This window comes from Acanthopagrus latus, chromosome 4 (assembly GCF_904848185.1).
Source record: "Acanthopagrus latus isolate v.2019 chromosome 4, fAcaLat1.1, whole genome shotgun sequence".
Classification (NCBI taxonomy): Eukaryota; Metazoa; Chordata; class Actinopteri; order Spariformes; family Sparidae; genus Acanthopagrus; species Acanthopagrus latus.
Window position 1 is genome coordinate 30,854,886 of NC_051042.1, and position 22,209 is coordinate 30,877,094.

At 45.0% G+C, this 22,209-nt stretch overlaps 1 long non-coding RNA gene across 2 annotated transcripts in view; it reads right to left on the reverse strand.

The window, feature by feature from the left end:
• Positions 1–3,695: 3,695 nt before the first annotated feature.
• Positions 3,696–22,209, reverse strand: part of LOC119018423 — a 51,984-nt gene continuing 33,470 nt past the window's right edge. For both annotated transcript variants that reach the window (XR_005074752.1, XR_005074753.1), the window contains exon 3: positions 3,696–4,222. This is a non-coding gene — a long non-coding RNA (uncharacterized LOC119018423). The remainder of the gene's footprint in view (positions 4,223–22,209) is intronic.

Here is a 22,209-nt window from a genome sequence, read left to right on the forward strand (position 1 = left end):
TTCACTCCACCTGCTCTTGACAGTGTTTATAAAGTGCCAACTCCTCTCATTAGCGCTCCCATTACCCCCAGAGTTATAGCGGCGCCGCAGATCAAACGCAGCCCCAAGTGAACGATGGCTGAAACGGCATTAATATGATATGTAAGAGTTCAACAAATATTGGGAGGGATCTCTTTGATGGGGACTGTTTTACATTAGAGGCTTTCTTTTTCTTTTTTTTTTTTTTTATTAGGGCTTTTCTGGTCTTTAATGTGCATGTTTTCCCCTTTGAGTCAGTGTTACCAGGTTTAGGTTCACGTTGTGTGGACCAGTCGCCGAATCCAGTAGAAGACGCACATACGGCGCACATACGACAGTGGTTTTCGGTACACAGTCGGGACATATATTGGTACTACTAGAAAACAACAGTCAGGAATCCTTTGATGTGCAGATGAAATCCCCCCTCTGGGTTCATAAAGATCCATTCCATTGTACGCTTTTTTTTTTTTCTTTTTTTTTTTTTTTTACTGCCGCATACACACGTTTATTGAATTAATCCGCCCATTTGTTACTAATAAATGTTAAAAGTATGCGCTGATGAACGCGAAACCGATTCAAGATTCTGGCGAGCGATCAGGAATTTCATCTGACGGCCCCAAACTGTACCCGAACCCAGCAGCCTCCGACCACGGACATGAACGCTGAGATGTGTTTATTTATCCGCGCACATTTCTCCACATCTTCCAAATTAGCTGACATTGTGGAGCGTGCTGATGGTGACAGGTACACTTAACACTGGCTGAAAAGTTTAAATCACGGCCCGACTTTCCCCGCACACAGGGCTCCTCTTGCTGCGTGCTCTCTGTCGGAGGCCGCCTTCGCCTCTTATTACTGTGCATTCAGCTGAGTGGCAGGTTGGTTTACAGCGGGACACCAGGACGTTACACTCCTCTCTCAGCCCCCCAAAAAGTTCAAATTGTGAGCTTTGGTAAAGAGTGTGCAACATATATTCTGTACTTTTTTGCTTTGCCTCCATATTTGCAGTCAGCGGCTCCTCTTCCTTTCATTCCTGAAGGTCCAAAGCTGAACGTAGAATCCTTTTAGTTTCCATTTGGTCAACATCCCGGCTGAGATGTTCCTATAGGCCTGTGAACGGGGGGGAAGACTCTGATTAGCTATAATATAGCTATTATTCTCCGAGCTGTATTGAACAATTTTTTTGGACGCAGTGCCACATGTGTTTGCATGTCTGTTTGGCTTGGCCAGAAACTGACAGCAGCTCCTGGTTTTCCAGAACCCATTAGATGCTTTGATCCCAAAAATGGGCCTTGTTTCCATTAGCTGGGAGAAAAAGGAAAAAAAAAAAAAAATGAAGCGTTCTGTATTTGTGCTGCGGTACATGAAGTGGACTTCTGTGATTTGTTGCTACGTGTTAAATATGATGTCTTGCATGATCATTTAAAGGCACATAGGATTGCCTTCATCTCCGTCACCCTCCTCCATGTTCTCGTCATTACCATCATCAATAACCGATCCCGCCGCTGAAATATGATAAATAACGATTACATTAGGCTCTCGGGGAGTTTCTGAGGATTGCGGGATCATTTGTAATGCCTGTCGATTGATCATGTCGCTGGCGGCGGATCCACAACACTCTGCGCTAATTGCTCGTGTTTTGATGATGTCATGGCGTCAGACTAACATCCTGACCTCTGATAATCTGCGCACCATACATCACAGACGCGCCACACACCTAGAGCTAATTCTTTCCATGCACCTCCGACACCAGAGCAGCCCTCGAGCCGAAAGCTTTACAAATTGTTGTTTTGTGGTTTACATTTAAGGCCGATTAATAAAGAATGTGTCCTGCGATGGGCTGAGGACAAGCGACTGACGATGTCTTACAAAACAAACAAACAGCACAGCTTTTTTACACATGTAGATACATACGTGTCGCACAGCCAAGTCCCCGTTTCAACACCGTGTCAAAGGCGCCTCTGGACCGCATCCCGAGCTCATTGCTTGTTTGTCTTTTGTAAAAAAGGACAACTACCCCGGCAGTGCCAGAGCACCCCAGGCTCTTTGATATGTGAAAGCCTAACAGTGGGACTGCTCCCTGCTCAGCTGGTACGCAGATGTGTGTGTGTGTGTGTGTGTGTGTGTGTGTGTCTGTGCGTGCGCGAGTGTGTAGGGGGAGCCCGCTGTCTGAACCGAGCACAGATTAGTGACTCCTTTTTTTTATTCCTAATAAATAAACCCCAGTGCATGCTGGGGTATGTGCGAGAGGAAAATAACATGCCACTAGCCAATCAGAAGCAGGTGGTAGGGCTTGGTGGCTACAGACCCTGCAGCTCTTATCATAAAACAACTGCACTTTTAACTTTAATTGTAGTTGTGGATAGATTTTGGGGGTTTGGGTTAGAAGTGTTTTATTACTTCGGACTGGAATCAAAGCAACAGAAATGTAATTATGTTAAAAGCAGGCAACAATTTGGTTGTAATGGACGGCGGCCAAGTCTCTGGCTGAACTCACTGATAAGGGTGCCGCCACACACAGTACGGCAGCGGTAACTTGACAAAGTACATTTACTCAAGTAAACAAGTCTGTGGTTCTGGTACAATATGTGAGTATTTCCATCATGCCAAGTCGTAAATATTGCACACTCATAGTTACTAGTTACATTACACATCTCGATTTTACACACAAAAGTTGAGTTTTCCTGATTGTCATACCAAAAACTACAGTAGGAAATCAAAATCAACTCCACATTGACAACAACATGGTTAAAAGCTGTTCACACATTAAAAAGCATCAGAATAAATAATCCAGTAATATAATGTTCTATACTACAGCACTGATAGAAGCCATCCTGCTGCATAACGAGTACATCTTGCTCACCTCTGTACTATTTGTTGAGTAAAACTTTGAATGTAGGACCTGCACTTGTAGTGGAGTGTTTCTTTACACTTCAGTTCACTTCTACTCAGCCTCCATGTCAGAAGAAGTTTCACAATCCACAAAACATTTCTGCAGCTACTCTGAAGTAGATGGGGAACATAAAACGGCTCCATACTGCTCTTCCAGTGTTATCAAAGTCTTCAGAAGACCCGTGATCCCAAATCAATATGAAAAGACGTCATTCACACCTCACATCTCACATTTTTAGGATCATATCTTCACTGGAGCTGCTCGGATAGGAGCGTTAGCGCGCACATGCATGTGAAGTGGGCGTCCGAGCGTGACCGCGGGTTTAAGCAACATAATGAAATTTGGATTATGATGGACAATCTGCATCGAGCATGTTATTTACTTTATGTTTTAGTTCATTTTAAAGTCCCAATCTGCCTCAGTTGCTTAGGAAAATGGTTCAGCACTGTTTTGCTGTGAAGCTCCAAAAATGTTTGTTTTTTTTATGGACTACAATACTTCATCTGACTTTCTACTGGCATTTTTTGATTTTTAGGTGAACTTCTCCTTTAAGTTAAGGATCTGAGTACTTCTACACTGCTGAAGTATAAGCAAAAAAACTCATATTGGCACCAACATGTTTTTTTTTTTTAATTCATTGTCTCTAAAAATAATAGACTAATTAGTGTCCAAATGTCAGTTTCAGTCAGACTTCCTGTTTGATTATGTTTAACCAGTTTCATTTGCAAGAAGTAAAAGTGCAACATTGTGTTTTCTGTGCTCTCAACAGTCGAGATTGTGTGTGTTCCTGCATGAAACTTCAGTCGGTCGTCGATCGACGCACAAAACAGAAACAGCTGCACGGCACCTGACACTCTCAAAAACACACACACACACACACGTGTACACACACAGAGGCGCTTCTTTTACTGTACATTTGACTCTCTTAACACTCCTCCAACTTCAAGATGTTGGCTCTTAATCCATGAGCTGTCAGTGTGGCAGGAGCGCGAATACGGTGAAATGGGCCATAGGTAGATCTCTGTGTGATGTTCCCGGCTGTGGTTCAGGGGGCTGATGGCCTCTAGTGAGTTTTCCTCTGAACGTGGTGGGGGAGATTATGATGAAAGGAGCAGAGAATGAGATGACACACCCTGTCTCCATAATTCGCTGCTTCATCATGAACAGAGGCATTAAGCGCCCCCCTTTCTCTCTCTCCGGAGAATCGTACATGTCACAGCGCACAGTGCCTCTATATGAGTCAGTCACCTCAGGTGTTTCGCACGCACATCAGCGGCGGCGTGGCATGTCGTCAGATTACTTCATCCACAGCATCTGAGATCACAGAGAGGGGAGAAAAGAAATAAATTATGATTGATAATTCCAAGCAATGATGCTTCACTTCGTCTCGGAGTTTCCCCTCACCACCAGAAAAAAAAAAAAAAAGTGGGTAAGTTACGGTGCCTTGAGGATCTTCCAACTGACAATTTAAGATTTCAATGGAAAGTTGTTTTTTTTTAGTGTTTCTTTGTCTCGGTGATGAAACAGAGGATTTCCCAATGTGCCAGGAAAAAAACACACTCATGGGAAAAAATTCTATACATTCTCACTTTCATTCTTACTACATTCTTCACCATTTAAGAGCCGTGCTGAATGTACAGTCTGACCCCCCCCCGCTGCTCAAAAACTCACAACCCAGAACCAAACGTTTGAAGACTGGTGGTGAATTGATTGTAAAGTTTTTGTCATTCCATCTAAAACATTAAATTATATGGCTGCTCGTACTGATGACAAACTGCTGAATGGGAATGAACTTTGCTGACAAGCTCCATGTCAGAGTGGTAGTTTTTTATTTTTTATTTTTTTTTCACAGTTAGTTGAAGCGGAAAGTAACTACGCTTAAATATTATCTGCTGCCTTTTATGCCGACTCTACAACAATCCAGGGGCAAAATTTTGCACTTTTCACTCCACTAACAACTTCAGTTACTGTAGTAACTTTGCAGATTTAGTTTTAGTAAAAATATCAAAATATCATCAACATGTGAATTATGGTGTGGTATCATAGATTAAGATAAAACTTTACTGACCGCGATGGGATTCAAAATTAAACTGACACATTAATGCATCAGTAATCATGATCCAAAAACATAATACACATTACTCTGATATGGGCCTCCTGTACACTTTACTTCTGGTATATAATATAAAAGTAGCCTCCTATGACTATGCTTTGATAGTATGTATTTAATACATGTGCGTTTTGAAAAATGTTCTCAAACTGTGTTCTGTTTAACGAACGATCAAAAAGTCTGACCCGTTTTTGACCCTCCTCACATCTGACCCCAGTTTCACACACTGTAAATCAGCAGACAATTAAAAAAGAAAAAAAGAAAGAGCAGCAATCCAAATGCTGAACCACAAAAACATCAGACTGCCATTTTGGGGCCTTTCCCATAACCCTTAGCTCTTGGTAATTAGTCAGCAATTGGAGATAAAGCGTGTGATTGGGAGTGAAAACAACGTGGGGATCGCAGACTGCGGTTTGGAATGGCAAATTCCTCCGGGAGACACAAGTCTGTCACAGAAGGAAATGCTTGATTTAAAGGCGTTGATTCAGTAAATTACGCGCTCGGAGAGGCAGCACAGGAGTTTTTAATTGCAAACATTAAATTACAGACTGAGAAACTGTGGCGTGTACGGTACAGTATGTATTTAGACAGACGTGCAGCTGTAGCTTTGGTCCCGATAAGTGTCAGCGTCATCAAGACATCTACTTGTTGTTCATGCTGTGAGTTATCTGGATGTGTGTGTGCGAGTAGACTCAGACGATTACCAGGCCCTGTTGCAACAGATAAAACAGAATTCATTTCAGCTTCAGGCTACTTTTGATCTATCTCACAGGTGATTTATCCTACTCTAACACTTTTGCATGACACAGTTCTCATTGTTTCTGTTCGCTTTGATACATGGAACTTTTTATTGTGTTCCTGTTGTATTCAGCCAGTCATGCTGAAGGAGACAGGAACATAAAAGTGCTGAAGTTTGAATAACTCTGTCTTTATTTACATTATTTCATTTTAGAGTCGAGGTAAGTTTCCCCATGTAAATGTAACACAACTGATGTTCACTTAAAAATGGCTGCAGACTGAATGATACCAGAATTTAAAGGACGGTTACAGAGACTTTGTGTGTTAATGTGGATTGTTCTTCAGATAAAAAGCTGCGGTTCCTATTAAAGAAAAGTATTTCTTTTTGTTTGTTTTAAACAACACAAATATACACTGCATGAATAAAAATAATTATTTCAGATGACAATTATTTCTAAAGAATGTTTTAAGAAGACAACAGGTAAAAGTATGCTTGTTGGATGTTAAATTCCATAATACCTTGAATTAAATATAATTTCTGTGTTTCATCTGAATCTTCGTTTGTGCAAAACGACGTGTTTTACATGAGTCTGGTCCGATTCTAAGGTACTGTCCTATATTCCCTGGAATAATAAAGTCCTCGCTTCTACATTCGTCAGCTGTAACGGTGTTAAATTATCGCGCTCAACCATTTGGGTCACGCCGTATCTGGCACCTATTAGTTAGCGGTAGCTCATTTGTATTGTACAGTGAGTATGTGGCACGGATAACTGACTCACTCGTGCTCCTCACCGCACTGAATTTCCTTCACATATGTACGAGTTGTGATATCTGGTCCACCCAAATGTCTACATAGTGTTTTCTGGTTTTCACTGTGGTTCTGCTAATCTCCCAGTGGCACCGAACAGATTTGTGTCTCTATATTGGGCTCCGCAATGGTTACCGCTCAGCTATGTTGATCGCCCTGTGGAAGGATGTGTGTTTTTATTTGTGTGTGTGTGTGTTAGCAAGTGTGTGTTCGAAGGGCCCCCCCCAAAAAAAAAAAACATGGCGCATATGCTCCTGTGCACGTGTCGCACGCGGGTGTGAAGAAGCAGGCCTCTCGATCGCCTTCTCTCCCGATCGAGAGCGCGTGACAAGTGTGTTGCGGGGGAGGACTGTGTAATGTCAACAAACAGCAACAACAACAACAACAGTTACGCTGGCTGCCGCCGAGCCTCAGCTATGTTGTAATTAGAAGTGGATGAAAATGTGGGACAACAGCGCCTTTAACCATAACCCAAACATTTCTCTCGGGCGGAGGATTACAGACAGAAACTGGATGCGGTCGGCTCTCCCCCGTCCTCTGCGTGCCACATGTCACCGCTCCTCTGGCCGCTGATCCCGGTCCTCTCCTCTGCCACCGGCCATTTGGGTCTGCACCCCAGATGTGTGATACGGTCACCTTCAACCGTTCAAGTGACTCACCCTTTGTGTAAATGTGCATGTGAGTGTGTCTCTCTGTGTGTGTGTGATGTCTTTCTTTTTTTTTTATCCTCCAGTCTGTGCTGCCTCCCACTGGCAGGGCACCATACTGACAGTGGCACTTCCTCACACTTGCATCCTCTCCGGAGAGACCTTAAAATAACAACGCAAGCAGTCGGTTTTTTTTGCACTCGCGTTAACCTGGCTGGAGTTCGCTGCCGTCCACAAGAATCCAGAAGTCGCCGAACTGCAATAAATCACTCTCGCATGCTCCGGCCTCAACCGGCTGGAACACCGAGAAGTTAAATAAATGCTAACAAGGAGGTGCAAATCCAATGTTGCCTCACATCTGTATTTTCCACTGTCAGAAAAGTGAATGATTTTTCACTGCAGCTCGCTCTAAAACAAGACCACCACATGCGTGAGTGACTTTCAGGCTCTGAGCTCGATACCACCATGTCCTGGCACGGCGAGCACATCTGAGAAAACTTGTAAACAGTCAACCATAATCATATGTAGCCTGAACGGAGACATGATTAATCTAATCCCTGCAGAAAAACTGCTGGAGAGCGATCATTGTGGGCTCGCCCTGTGGGTATACATCGCGACGGCTGTGCAAAGATAGAAGCGAAAGAGTTTGATCCAATTTGCTAAGTTGATCGGGTTACAGCGGAGGCATGCTTTGTTTAACTCTGCAATCTGGGGATTATTGAGACCTGTTAGCTGTCGCCCCCCCCATCTCTGTTCGCCTTGCACATCCCAGGTTGACCTCTGTGCATCCTCCTCGAAGATAGATATTGAGTTTAAGGGTTTAATTGGCTGCAATAAAACAACACAAAGCCTGCTTTGTTTTCCAAACACTCCATCCAAATAAGGGAGTGTGCTGCCAGCATCCTGAGCCCTGCATGGGACTGGATCTCGGCAGGGAAACGGGGCTACAAGTTCAACTTTGCGCCTGACCTTGTGCATTCCTGTTCTCCATGTTCAGCCTCCTCTCGGGGTTCGGTCAGGTGGGAGAGCGAGTCCCTCACCCCTGACAGCAGCAGCAGCAGCAGCAGCAGCAGCAGCAGCAACAGAGGGGGCTCGAATGCGGACAGAATGGTTTGCTCAGCAGCCTGTTGCTTGGGTTTGTTTGGAGCTGCGGTCCTCTCTGGAATATGTAACCAAATTCCTTTCCCTGTCCCACAATCGGAGTTTGCTGCCAGCTTCCCTGGCAATGAGGCCCTGAATTAGGGCCAGTCCTCCTGCTCATCCCACAAAGCCTTTCATGTTCCCAAACCGCAGCCTGAGCGAGGCGCCTCGGTTTCAACAGCAGCAGACCAGCATATGTTTGCCTAATTCCTGAGACATGATGACAGTGGTCTCCCAGCCACGAAAAGACAGCTTCACTTTTTTTCCCCCTCCATCCTGCACTTTAATTATTATTTTCTGTTGTTGATGACTTCCAATAGTTACACACCACATGTTTTCTCATTACACATGTTTTTATTCTTTCTTTCTTTTTTTTTTTGGGGGGGGAGCAACCCACACCCCTAAACTTTTTTTTTCCTCCTCCCCCTCCTCCTCCTCCTCCTCCTCCGCTTCCTCCACCACCACCACCACCACCACCACCTCAGTCACCCGTCCCCTTCCCACAATGCTTTGCTAGTGCATGACCCTGCAACTGGAAAAAGCCAAAGAGCAGCGGGGGAGGGTTTTTTTTTTTTTCATTGCCCAGCAGGAGATGGAATTATGGTTGGTTATTACCCACAACTGCTAGGTGTAAGGACGGATCACAGAGCCGAGAGGTGGACGCGGTCTTCCTGCCACAGGTCACAGCAGATTACCCAGAAGCAGGCCTGATCTCGTAAAGACAGGGCGTTGGAGAGCAACACCCAGCGCTGCGCCCAGAGATGCCCTCTTGAACTTACGTTCACACTCGCTGGCGCCTCGTATACTATCAGGGCCCTTATTTTTCTGCTGTCGGGGGAGTTTCACTGATTTAATATTTCTCTGAAATGTAGAGCACTTTAATCACAGAACGCAATTAGGAATATGAATTGTGTGTTTTTCACCACAGCGGATGGAAGCGGCGGCCAGCTGGAGCAGGTAGGTGTTCACTGAATCTCCGCAGTGATGGATGAATTGGCTGCCGGTGGAATCCGACTTGCAACCTTCAGGGGAAAAAAATTGCCATAAAAAAAACACAAAACACACGAACAACACCCAGCGACAGGCCGCGATCCCTTCCCTGACCTTCTCTTCACACTTACTGGCGCCTGCAGAAGCGCGGTGCTGGAAATTCTGGTGTCAGAGGAGGCGAGAAGCGGCGCTCTCAATGCCCACACAATCTACAGCGTGATCTCCAACCCCCGTCTTATTATGTCAAGAGTCTATTCGCCGGAGAGGTGAAACACAGAGCCACAAATCTGCTACAGAGCCAGGGAGGAGCGCCGCGCAGCCAAGAGAAATAAGCAGCCGAAATGCACTGAAAATAATCAGAATTCAGTGGCACATAATGGTTTTGCTTTGAAGGGGAAGGTATTCATACGTTCTGCTCTTTATTCCACTTATCAGTAGCCCTGCTCTCTCTCCCCTCGGGCCAGTCTTTTGGGAGCTAACACTCCTTGGCTCGCATCAACCGCCTGTGGCTGTCATTGCATGTGTTTAGTTTCACCGCTGGTTTCCTTACGGCTTACTGTGGCCCTGCGATCCTCTCAGATGGCGTGTGACACACACTTATCCCGGGCAAATCTGCGCGTCCCCTCCTGCCAAGTCAAACATCTCTCCGTATATTGCTGACGTCCAACCCAATATCTTTGGACTTTTAAAGACGGGCGCTTTTCTTTTTTTTTTTTTCTTTTCTTCCTGCCTTTTTCATGTACAAATCTGACCGTCGTTTCAAATACTCAATCATTAAATTCTCAGCACTGCTCGCTGAAACATTCAGAGTTTATTTTATTCCTGCATGTACAGACAGCCGCAGTACATTTTTAGCAGCCGCGGCAGGAGCCGTGTGTATTTTAACGCGCCGGCCATATGTGGCACCCTGACCTCTTTCATAAACAGAACAGTCTGCAGCGCACCGCGGGTCTGTTTCACCAGTTTGGTGGAGGAACAAAAAGGGGTGGTGAAAGGGGCGCTTTGGGATGGACGGTGGGGGGGGGTTTGAACGGACGTCACGTTGGCGCCGTTCCCCTTTGAGGAAAGATGGGCAACACTTGAATCTATGCGTTTAACTGGGGTCCAGCTCATTCTTGTATCAGTTAAGCCAAAGACTTCATCCGTCTGTTCACCAGAAGGTTCACAGGATATTCTTGTGAAGGATCCCCTGTCCTTAAACTGTCAGGCAACATCCAATCCTTCAGGCGAGTCCAACTATATTGGGACTATTTCAAATCCAATCCTGCATCCTTTGTGCTTTGTAGTGCAGGCTTGGATGCAGAACAGTGGCTAGGTAGAACAATTAGCTTTCCCATGAATAAACAGCTCTTTCTCTGCAAAACAGATGATCACTCTCTGTGTTACGGGCTCTTTGATTGATGTGGGTGGTCAGAGTTGAATGCTAGTTACTCTAAGCGGGCCCTCGGGCCCCGGAGTCCTATCATTGCAAAAGGCCCCCCTGTGGCGCTCTACCTGCAGGTATCAGGTGTTGCGGGAGCTTTCGTGGGGTGGTGGTGGTGGTGGGGGGGGAGTAGGGTGGGGCAGGGTGGGGTGTAATTACACATGCATGTGAAGGAAAGGCCTCTGAGGGTAATGAGGTTTGGAGGATGCTGCCATCTCAGCGGGTGGTCCCTCCCTCCACTCTGACACCGATCTCCCTGCCTCTCTGTCTGCGGCTGCTCACGCGAGTCGCCCCCGGTCTCCCTCCTCCTCCTCCTCCCCCGACCGTGCTCGGACAATCGGATGGGCTTCAGTGGGGGCCCTGGATATGGCGCCCACCCCGGTTGCTCCAGCCAAGCAGACTCCCAGAGCCGCTTCCAGCCATTTCATCACATTACATCAGATCAAAAGCAATAAGCTAATTACAAACGACTGTGGGCATGCAAGCAGTAAATACAGAATCAACATAATTGATTTAATCCTCTCAATGCTAAGTGAAAAACTTATCAATGCCGGGGCCAAAATTACAGCTCTGTTTTCCAGGGCAACAGCGACAATTGGAGGAATTAAAAAGATCACATGAAGTTCATTCAAGCAAAGTAAACTCCAGCGACGCCAGCTCAATTCATACAGACACACTCGGCTAAATGGAACGGGGGGAGAGACGTGTAATTTTAGGCCTCGGCGTTGCGCCTAGGACACATTTAGATGTACTTGTTTTGTTTGTTCATCTGTTTTCTTTTTTTTTTCGCCCTGGGTTTTTGTGTGCACGCGTTCCCTCCATCACTCAACGCGTCTGCAGTGACGGTGTGGTGTGGTGTGGTGGTGGTGGGGAGAGAGAGGATGTTTTATGCATGCCTCAATATGCATCTTAAAAGCAAAAGCATTAGGAACGATAGCGAAAAAAATGCAAAAGGGGGTTTTCATCGACGTTTACTTATTCATGGCGCGCTGAGAAAAAGCAACGTATTTTAGAGCAAATCCATGTTATCATTGGAGAAGCTCCCCCACCACCACCACCAACACACAGAAGTCATTTTCCACCTGAGGACATGCGCTTTAATGACAGTTTGAGGTGCTGCCGCTGGAACAGAGATACAGACTCCATGTTCACAACACATGCAATATCAAAGCAGGAGGGGGGAGGAGGGCAGCTCCCCGTATATAAAACTTATGCTGTACGATAAGGTTATGATGCCTCTCCACCTTATCCCATTTTTTAATCATCATTCTGGGATGAACATACAAAATTGATTTTTTCTTTTTTTTTCTTTCTGAATATTTCCCACCTAACCAGCCTGGCCTTCTACTCTGCTCTGTCTGTCCTGCAGGTACAGAGTCGACCGGAGAGAAAAAAAATCACAAAGTTTCTTTTTCTTAATGCAACTTTATAATAAAATACCATTCTCATGGTGTTTGGTCCATCTTTGGAAAAAGTTTAAAGGATTGAATTTGCTTCCTTTTAGATTTTCTGATAATTGCTGCAGATTATGCATCATATCACACTGCAAAAAACGTCTACAGCAGTTCATCGATATCATCATCCGATTGTAACGCTTGTGCGTGCAAACTGTGCGATGCTCAACATACTAGTGCTAGTGTGTGTGTGTGTGTGTGTGTCAGAGCAAGGGAGCAATAATGTGTGTCAAATTGGCTTGCCCCCTTCCTCGTCGTTTTTTGGCTCTCGCTCTGCGGTGGCAGCCCTCTCCCTGACCTCTCATATGTCACACGGCGCTCCTATCCAGCATTGTTTTCCTGGAAGATGTCGACCGTGGCCCGATCGTGAACTATGGGACCCCGACCACACCAATATGGTGCGAGTTTGTAGTACAAGTAAGCCATCTAATGGACGACGATGGAAACAATTTTGGTGTCAAGCTTATTTTTACCGTCTATCTATCTATCTATCTATCTATCTATCTATCTATCTATCTATCTATCTATCTATCTATCTATCTATCTATCTATCTATCTATCTATCTATCTATTTAATGATCTATCTGTCGTTCTATCGTTCCAGATTTTATTGGGTTTATTGGGTTTATAAAGATTAGTGCTCTGTTAGAGTAATTGCAGCAGGGTTAAAATGTCCAAACAGCAACCAGTGTCCTCCGCGCTGCTTGTCTGGGCCTCGTTATTTTCTTATTTATCCTGCATAAATAACCTCAAATTATCCATAAAAACATAATGTCTTAGAATTCTTCCCACTTCATCTGGCTCTGATTAATCTTTTTACAGCACTGGAATTAAATGTGCTGGAGACACGACCCCGTGCATGTATGGGGCCCCAAGAGGAGGAGAGCTGTGACTCCTTAAGAGTGTGAGAGGGGGGAAAAAAAAAAAAAAAAAAAAAAAATCCTCTTTGTTTTCTGTAAAGGGACACGTCGTTCTTAACTGCTTCCATGTGGCCTCAGTCAGCGCAGATCTGAGGGGTGAGGTGGCAACAGATAATAACGCAAATAAAACGCATGGCAGTTAAAGCCAAATATACCAGCTGTGCCGTTTGAAAGCGGCTCGTCGTCACTCAGCCGGCTGTGTAGGCGTGTGATTGCCCGAATGGCCCCGGAGAGCGGAGCGTGATAAACTTACGCTCTCACTTATGGAAATGTTTGCATGGGCTCTTGACGGATGAGCGCCACTTGTGTTCGCCACAGCCTAAAAAAAAAAAAAAAAAAGAGTTCCCTATCTGTGTATAGCAAGACCACAGTAGCAGGTGTCTAATGTGACCATTTTGGTTATTCAACACATGAGTCCATTATGACCGCTGAGCCGTGAGAAGAATCGGTGGCGGTGGTGGTGGAGGAGGAAGGAGGAGGAAGGGCTGCTCCTTTAAATGGAATCTTTAATTTCACAGGCCTCTTGATATCCCGCCGCAGTTGCGATTGTGTAACAGAAAAGAGGAATCAAGGCTTTTGAAAGCACATTAAGCAGAAAGCAATTAACCAACACACAGTAGTTAATTTTTGTATTAATACTTCAACAGCTGGTGCAGATTGCTTCCTCATTTTTATCTCCGCTCCAGCTGTTCTTCCACCGACAAGAACATTAAAGAGGATTTGTCCGTAATAAAGTGGCTCCACATATAGATACCTCGCTGAGAAAACTGGAACCCGCGGGGAACGTGGATTTACATATAGAAAAAAAGTTGGAAGTGGAGGGGGAAACGGACATCTTTTCAATGCCCCGCTGGTCTTCCCTTTCAGCGAGCACCTCCAATGGGAGCTGTTTCAAAGCCCCCTTTTCTTGTCTACAGAGTGTTGGCGTCGGTGTACATTTCAAAGTCCTTTTCTGACATCCTCTACAGATGTGCTGCTCCGAGGAACATTTGTTATATTGTGAATTGGGTACCAAAGGCAAAAAAAAAAAAAAAAAAAAAAAAAAAAAGGCCCCAGGAACATTTGATTAATGCTTATATACATATGGTGCACTGGGCTGGGCTGGAAGTGTGCGAGTATGTCTGCTCTCCTCTAAAGGAAGCCAGAAGGCGGGAGGATATTAAAAAAAAAAAACCAACAACAACAAAAAAAAAAATAAGAACCCAAATTAAATGATGTTTTCATACATTTCTCTGGGCAACAGCTTTCCATATTTGAAGGATAATGTGGCTTCTATTTCTGTCTCCCCCCACACCGAAAAAACCAAACATATTATGTTTTTGTGTGGAGGCGCGGAGGGGTCTGGCCACGGGGTCGTAGCTGACTGTCAAAACAAACATACCAGGAACAAGTTGAGACAGGCTGCCACTGGTGCCACATCCGTCCTGTCTTAAACCAGCGTAAACCACAAGACATGTACTTATTGCGCCCAGGCAGTTGCCACATCATGCCACATGCCTGCTTGATTAAGTGAGCGCTGGGTACGGCTGAGTGACGTGCCGCCGGGGCCCGAGGAAGAGCCGCTCTGCTCTCAATATCCCGTTCCTTTTTTTTTTTTTTTTTCCCCTGCTCTCTCAGATGGTTCTCGTAATGAAGAGGTAAACTGGCGCAGATTGTCGAGCGGTTTTGATTTTTCTTTTTTTTCTTCTTCTTCTTCTTCTTCTTGAGAGGAAATGCGATGAGGGTCAGAGGAGTCTCGCTTTGACAGGGGGAAAACTCTTCCCTCACAGCGTGCATACGTAATGGCAGGAACGGAGCCCGTATAATAGAGAGATTTGGAGGATTTATGCGGCGCTCTGTAATTGAACATAATTGAGAAAGTGCTCGACACTTGATATGGATTTATAGTGCCACTTACCCAGAGATATATTTTTTTTTTCTGAATGCAAGCGAGATGACTGATTTTGGTTATTTGCGTACGAAGATCCGAGACGCTAATCGGAACAGCGCTTGCACGGGTAACTGTGTCTTTAAAGCCACTGGATCATTTAAACCGCGTGATGAATATAATTAACAAAAGGGGAAACTAATGTTGTTGTTTTTTCTTCTTTCGTGTCCACGATCTCAACAAATATATTTTGCTCTGTTGCTTGGCTACGTGGTGTTAATAAGAGTGATGCACGGGGAAGAAAAAGTGCACTGTTGCCACTTTTTTTGCAGCACCGAATTAGTGGCAAACATTATGAGAGTGCAAGCCATTAAAGTAAGAAATAAGTCTTAATTTATAGCTCTGGTCTGTTTGTCATTTGGCTTGGCTACTGCTTTGTTGCATAAGCATGTGCGGAATAATTACGGACACAGTGAGATGGGATTTATAATGGGGGGCTGAGGATGAGGAGGAGGAGGAGGAGGAGGAGGCGACTGCGGCCTTCTGCAGCAGCGTCTCCAGATGTGCAGACGGGGGCCGCGGCCCTGTGTGGTTCCACTTTAAACGCAGTGGGAGAGGAACACGGCCTGTGAAGTTGATGCGCCAAGTCCAGCGTGGGCTCACATGTGTATGTGTGTGTGTGTCTGTACAGTATGCGTGATGGTACACCGTCAATATTTCAACTCGCATGTCATGTGTATGTGTTTGAGAGAACGTGTTGGCTGGACTTTTTGTCTTTTTGCGGCTGATGGTTTTACAGCAACAGCCAGAGGAAAGACGGTCTGTCTGTACAACATATGCCGGGGACACAGAGATTTATTGGCGACGGGTTACCTGACTTCACCCTGCTTGTCCTGACACACAATTAAAACACATTCTTTCACTCACAGATTTGGACGCGCTTCCCCAGCGCTGCCCCACCTCTCACCTAGATGCTTCGATGTCACTGCTAAGTGCCTCTCGCCTCAGATCATCTGCTCAGCTGGTTGTTCTGTTAACGTACTTCAGCATCTTTCATCCTGCAGCAGCTGAGCGCCGCCCCGGGCCACTCAGAGCGCCACTGCATGGGCTATCCACATCCAGGGACCACAATGAGGCTCCGGGGAACCAGGTGTTGCTTCCTCCAGCTCTTTCTCCTTCTTCTCCGGGACAACAGAGGGCTGAGCTGCTGGCTGATCGGGATGGAAGGTATTAAGGGCCAGCTACAGCCTGCGAGTCAACTCGTTCGCCCAGCTGCTCGACATGAGAGCGCCGCGAGAATCAGGGAGTCAGGGGTCAAATCAAAAGCATAGCAGCAGATTTATTGGACGATTTCCTTTGTCAGAGCAGAGCCACATAGTCAGTTTCCTACTGAAAAAGACTTGTTGGAGGGCATAAAAGTGTTTAAAACAGAATGTAAGGAAAAAAATAATTATGACTTAATGTGTTTCAGAGATATCTATTGAAGTTAGCATGCTAACAAGCTAGCCCAGTGCCCCAAAACCTCTTTCTCCAAGTGGTCCAAAGTTCCTGTGCTAGAGGTGCAAACACCAACACTCCGGACTGCTAGCTGCACGGCTAACGTAGCAAACAGCAACTATAGTTAGCAGTGATGAACTCCAACATATTACACCTTTAAGGTTACTGTACGTCACTGTGGAGGACAGCAATTATACTACAGTTACACCGTGGCTAAAGAACGCCTCCAACTGAGTCATTTGCCCGTTTAATTTTGGCTTGTTTTAGTCTTTAATTAATCATTTTATTGGGCCCATTGAACCAACCAACCTCGGTGTTCTCACATGCGAGCTCTGCTGTTGGTAATAATAGAAATCCACTTTGCATGTTGTCCGCCTCTGGCAAATGTCTCTGACACTGGTTACAACGCCCGCCACTGCACACACACCCAACCACGCTGGCCATGGACAGCACCGTGGCTGTATATTTCTGTGTTTTGGCTCTCATCAGCATGTCGGATAAATCCAATATCAGTGTGGGTGCTGTTGCCACTGTTCCAGCCACCCACACAGCTGTGGACAGCTGTTAGGACATGGTGGCCTTCTGCCTCTAACTACAGGGCCGTGCACCAGCTTTTTCCATGACTCCCAAGTGTTGTATTAAGGCTTTATAGCCCCATATTCACATACATGTGAGCACAGGGCTTTACATGCCAAAACAATCTGCCCTCTTTGTACTCTGTCAGCAGCTCAGACTGTACTTTTCCTCGGCTGCTTTTATTCGCCGAGCACGTCTCCTGACTTCTCTGTGATCACCTGTGATATAGTAATCGGGCGCAGAGCCTTTGATGGCCTGAAACAACAGGTGAAATCATGATTACATACCGTGCCCGGTCACGAGGAGACGGCAAGAAAGTTCACATTTTGTTCTAAAAAGCTTTCCTTTGATTTTTCCATTTCAAAGTCTGGTATCATACAAATATGCCGGGCAGAGATTATGCCACCCCTCCCTCTCGCTCCCCATCTTATACATGCTGCTCTCATCACCGAGAACGGAGTGTATCCATAATAACTTGCACATGTCCCACTTTTGTCTTTGCGGTTTTCATTCGGCTATAAATTGAAGGTAGACACTTTTTTTTTCCCCCTGCGTCTCTTCGGGTGATGTGTAAGACAGGTTTAAATGGATGTAATTTCACTTTGAAGCAATTGTGTGACTCATTAAATGGTGCCAGTTTGCGTGTTCATTGCTGGTGGTTTTTCCTTGGGAGCAGCGCGAGGGCCCTCCGAGTCACCGTGCTTCAGGTCTCGCAGCTCAAAGAGAAAACAGGGAAAAAAAAGAAAAGAAAGACATCTGGCGCCCATTCGGGTGAGAAGGCGAGTGCCAACACGAAAACATTAGGCGACGGCCCAAATGCTCTCAAACCCGAGTCTAACACGGAGCGCATGACAACCAAAATCGAAACCTTTCGGCGGGCTTCAGCATTTGCACTTCATGTGTTGCTGTAAAGATTTCCCCTTCCCCGACTCCGGCGCTCTCTGTAGTGAAACCGATCCTTATTGAATTATGAAGGAAGCATTGCACAACCGTGTAAGCCCGGCCACTCTCAAATCCGCTGTGGTCGGCACAAAAGGGGATGGTTAATTTTTACATTAGAGCGACTAGAGATGATTTGCTGAGTGGCATGTTGTCACTACTCCCCCAAATGACCCCTAAACCCTCTGGATCCTATTGGTACATCACATCCCGCCCTGTCACAGATTAGCTGACAGCCCTCACATTCTAGTAACTTAAGAAACATGTTCTTTGACCGAGCAGATAAAGTTCCTACCGATCAATATTCCCAGCAGAACAGGCCTTGGTGATTCTTTTATTTTTTTCTGAAGTTGTAATTCACTCTGAACTACATAAGTGTTTTTGGAAACAGTCTTTCCTATGGCGACATGCATCGAGCCCTTCCAAGAGCTGTTTGCGGTTTGAATTTTGCAATGTATGTAAACGTTTATATATTTAAAAAAAAAATAATATAGTAATGCCTCGTAAAAACTGGCGCCAAAAGTTCTTGCGTTTTTCATTTTTATGGCATTTAAAAATACATAATCAGAATACTGGATCATGTAACCTGACAGAGGAGGAGCCATTTAATCTACTTTTGGTACTTTTCTTTAAAGGTGCATTATGCAGTTTTGGGAGAGTTGATTTATTTATCGTGTTCAGTGACTTAATTTTTTATGCTTAAAAAAACTTTAGCTCTTTTTTATTGTTTTCCGTTGTGTATATGTGGCGGACCCTGCCACCTTTCTAACTTCAAACAGTGATCTGGGGACTTTTGTTATCCTCTGAGAACAGTTTATGCTTATTGAGTTATGGGGAAAAATATATATATATATATTCCTGAATTTGTATTGTTACCTAATTAATATTGTATTTGAACTTTGTGTTCAAAACTACGTAGTGAGCTTTAAGTTCGGGGTTAAGAATGTTTCACGGTACATAAATATGTATGCCGTCTTCTCCTCTCCTCTCAGGCGGCGTCGAACTCGCTAGAAATTGATGTAACAACAGTTTTTATAAATCCTCTCTGTCAGCCAGGTTTGTGGTATTTGAATTGATACGCTCCCTGGAATCCCTCCGCCCGGCAGATTTATCGTACATCATTTGAATCAGCGGGGCTGGTACATTTTTTTTTGCCAAATAATGGCCTGGAGAAGTGACCATGCTGCTTTTCAGTTATTCTTCAAAAAGTGCTGAAGAAATGCCTTTTGAAGTCTCGTAGTGATAAGTTGTAAATCTGTGAGAAATACACCCCCCCCCCCAACCTGGGATCTATTACATTTGAAAGCGAGGTCACGAACACTGAATATTACATATTTTTTCAACATTCTATCATTCTATCATGCCTGATCTTCAAAAAAAATAAGTCCTGCAATAAAAAAAAGAAGAAAAAAAATGTGGTGTTATTCTTCTAATCCGGGTCAACTGCTATCAAACTGCATCACGTTGATGTTTTTTCTTTCTATCCTCTCCTCACATCCATCCATCCTATTGTCAGAGACGCAGGCATAGCGGTTCAGTGTGAGGCGTCGTCTCATCCAAACATCCAGATATCTCATTTCAGGATGAAACTGTAACATCTTGAAAGCGACTCTTCGCGGAAAACTCCGGAGCGGTGGTCCATATCTGACCTTGGGGGTGGAGGGGGAGGAGGGGGTGGATATGCTAACGCTGTGGCTTCACAGAGATTTAACAGTTGTCATGAAAACATTAAAATTGAGACCGCTGCATCTGGCAGTCAGACAATAACGCCGGTACATCACAGCGCTGCTCCTCTGTGCCAAGGAGCAGTGACTCATTCCTGATAAACATCTGCATCATAAAATAAAAATCGTGGCCTTGCTTTCGCGTCTCGGTAATGGTACAGTGAATATCAGCTATGCGAGCGAGCAATTCTTTTTCACCGAATTATGGTTTATTCAAAGCGTACAGCTGCATCTGATACACAATATTGGGCACAGACCCGAGCGAGCTCTGTCATGGTTTCCATGTTTTAAACGGGATGATTAGTAAATTATCAGCATAATTACAGTTTTTCTCTGTTACGCAGCTCCATAAACACTGCTGCCATTGTCTATAATAGCAATTAATATGTTTGGATTTTACGATATACTTCATTTCTTCCAAACATCTGGGCAACGTTTCTGCCCCACAAAAATAAATAAGTTGTTGTCACAGAGCAGAGCAGCATCTGTCCTTAGTCAGCGGACGGACTGTGGACAGTGTTCATGCATGTCGTGTGTGTGGAAGTCTGAGAGTCGTGTGTAATCTGTACACCTTACACACTCGGCCACAGTGGCGGATTCAGGATGTTTGAGGGGCAGGGGCGGAAAAACAAAGGGGCACCAGCTGTACAGGGTGGAGCTACACAGAGAGAGGGCACGTCATCATGCTTCATCTACCGTAGGAGCATCTGAGCGTCCAGTTCAAGTTCAGTTATCACGAGTAGAAGCTTCCCTGTTGTGGAACATCTTCTGTGGTTCAGGAGGAAGCTTTCTAAAATTTGATATAATTACCCCGATGATGTGATCAGGGCTATTTCTGATCGGGGTTGAGAACATTTGTTTAACAATAGGATATAACTGTCTAACATAAAAATGGCTGACCCCGACTGCTCGGAAGTGTCACAGCTTCCACATCAATACTTAAAATGCTTTGTTTTAGTTTATGTGTGTGTTTTGATGACAAAAGAGATGCAAAACACTGATAAAAAGGGCGAGAAATGGAGCTGCTCCTCTACGCGTTTAATTAGTCTCAAACTCGAGCACACATAAACGGGGCATATGCACACAAAGAACAGTATGAGCGACCGGAAAAACATTCTTACGTGGTGCCAGCTCAACCCTCCCCGCAGGACAGCTTGCCCGCCCATCGAGATGACTTTCTGAGAGTCTGGAGGCGGGGATGGAAGAGACGGTGGCTGATGTCGCCCCTCCTGTCCTGAACACAAGTTTCAGGAAAGTATCGTGTGTGGCGCTTTGTGTCGCGTGCCAAAAAAAAACAAAAAAAACATTGTTGATGCATTCAACGACAAAAGCGGCGCCTGTACTCAACGACGTCGTATGAGAACATGCTGGAAATGTGGCATCATGTGTTGATTTGAGCTTTAAGTTTGATGCTCTTGGACTCCAATTTTATAATACCAAATGTGTGGAGTCGCCCTTTAAGTTTGTATCGCTTTGAATGTTCAGTTAGCTCGCTCACTCAAGACTGCACATGCGAAATTTTGTATATTTTACGACCTGCCGCGACAGAAAAAGCTGACGACAGGAAGCGGTCTATATTCTCAAATTCAGTATCACCGCGTTCACTCTTGGTGATGTTCTGTTGGGTTGGTTTCATTAAAGGGGACAGCAGAGTACAAATAAATCTCCATTTCGCTTGATGTAAGAGGACAAAGATGGATTTCCCGGTGGAAATTAATGTGGCTTAGAGCATTAAAAGGAGCCCCCGCTCTTTTTTTTTTCTCCCCCAGATCAATCCTGGCTACAAAAAAAAGTTAACTTAGATTGAGTGCATCTGCAGGAGTCAATACGATCACTTAAACAGCGCTCGCCTGATGAGGACCGAGCTGCGCAAGACATGAACTTAATCTCAGGTTGTCCCTCCGCGGCCCGCCGTCGGCTCTGTTAAGTGGGAGACACAATTTAAAAAATCTCCATGAGCCAAGTGATAATCAATAGCTTTCTCCTCTCCTGTTTAATCAGACGGCGATATTTTTAGACCACTAGTTTGTTTGTTTGTTTGTTTGTTTGTATGCACACGGCCGTATCTGGAATATTTATTTGCCCGGGAGGTTTTCTCTCTCTCTCTCTCTCTCTCTCCCTCTCTCGCTTTGGAGTCAGCGTTTTTTTTTTGCGTCGTTAGCAGTCCCAGTGGAATTCTCTAATGACAGTCCCAATTTGGAGCTTTAATTCACCTCTCAACAGAAAATACTCGTTCTCCTCAGCTGGTTGGCATGAGAGAAGCTGCCTCCATAGCCGGCCAAAGCCATTGTTTTACAAGTGGAAACCCCAACGACAATTATCCCTCCGCTGGTTTACGGTTTGGCCCCGAGCGCGATCGCAGAAGCCTCCTCTCCCTCCTCGCGCGCTCGTTCTCTTCGCCCGAATGTGGCTTTTCACAGTTAAGGAGGAACAAACAAACAAACACAAACAAACAGAGAAAAAGAGAC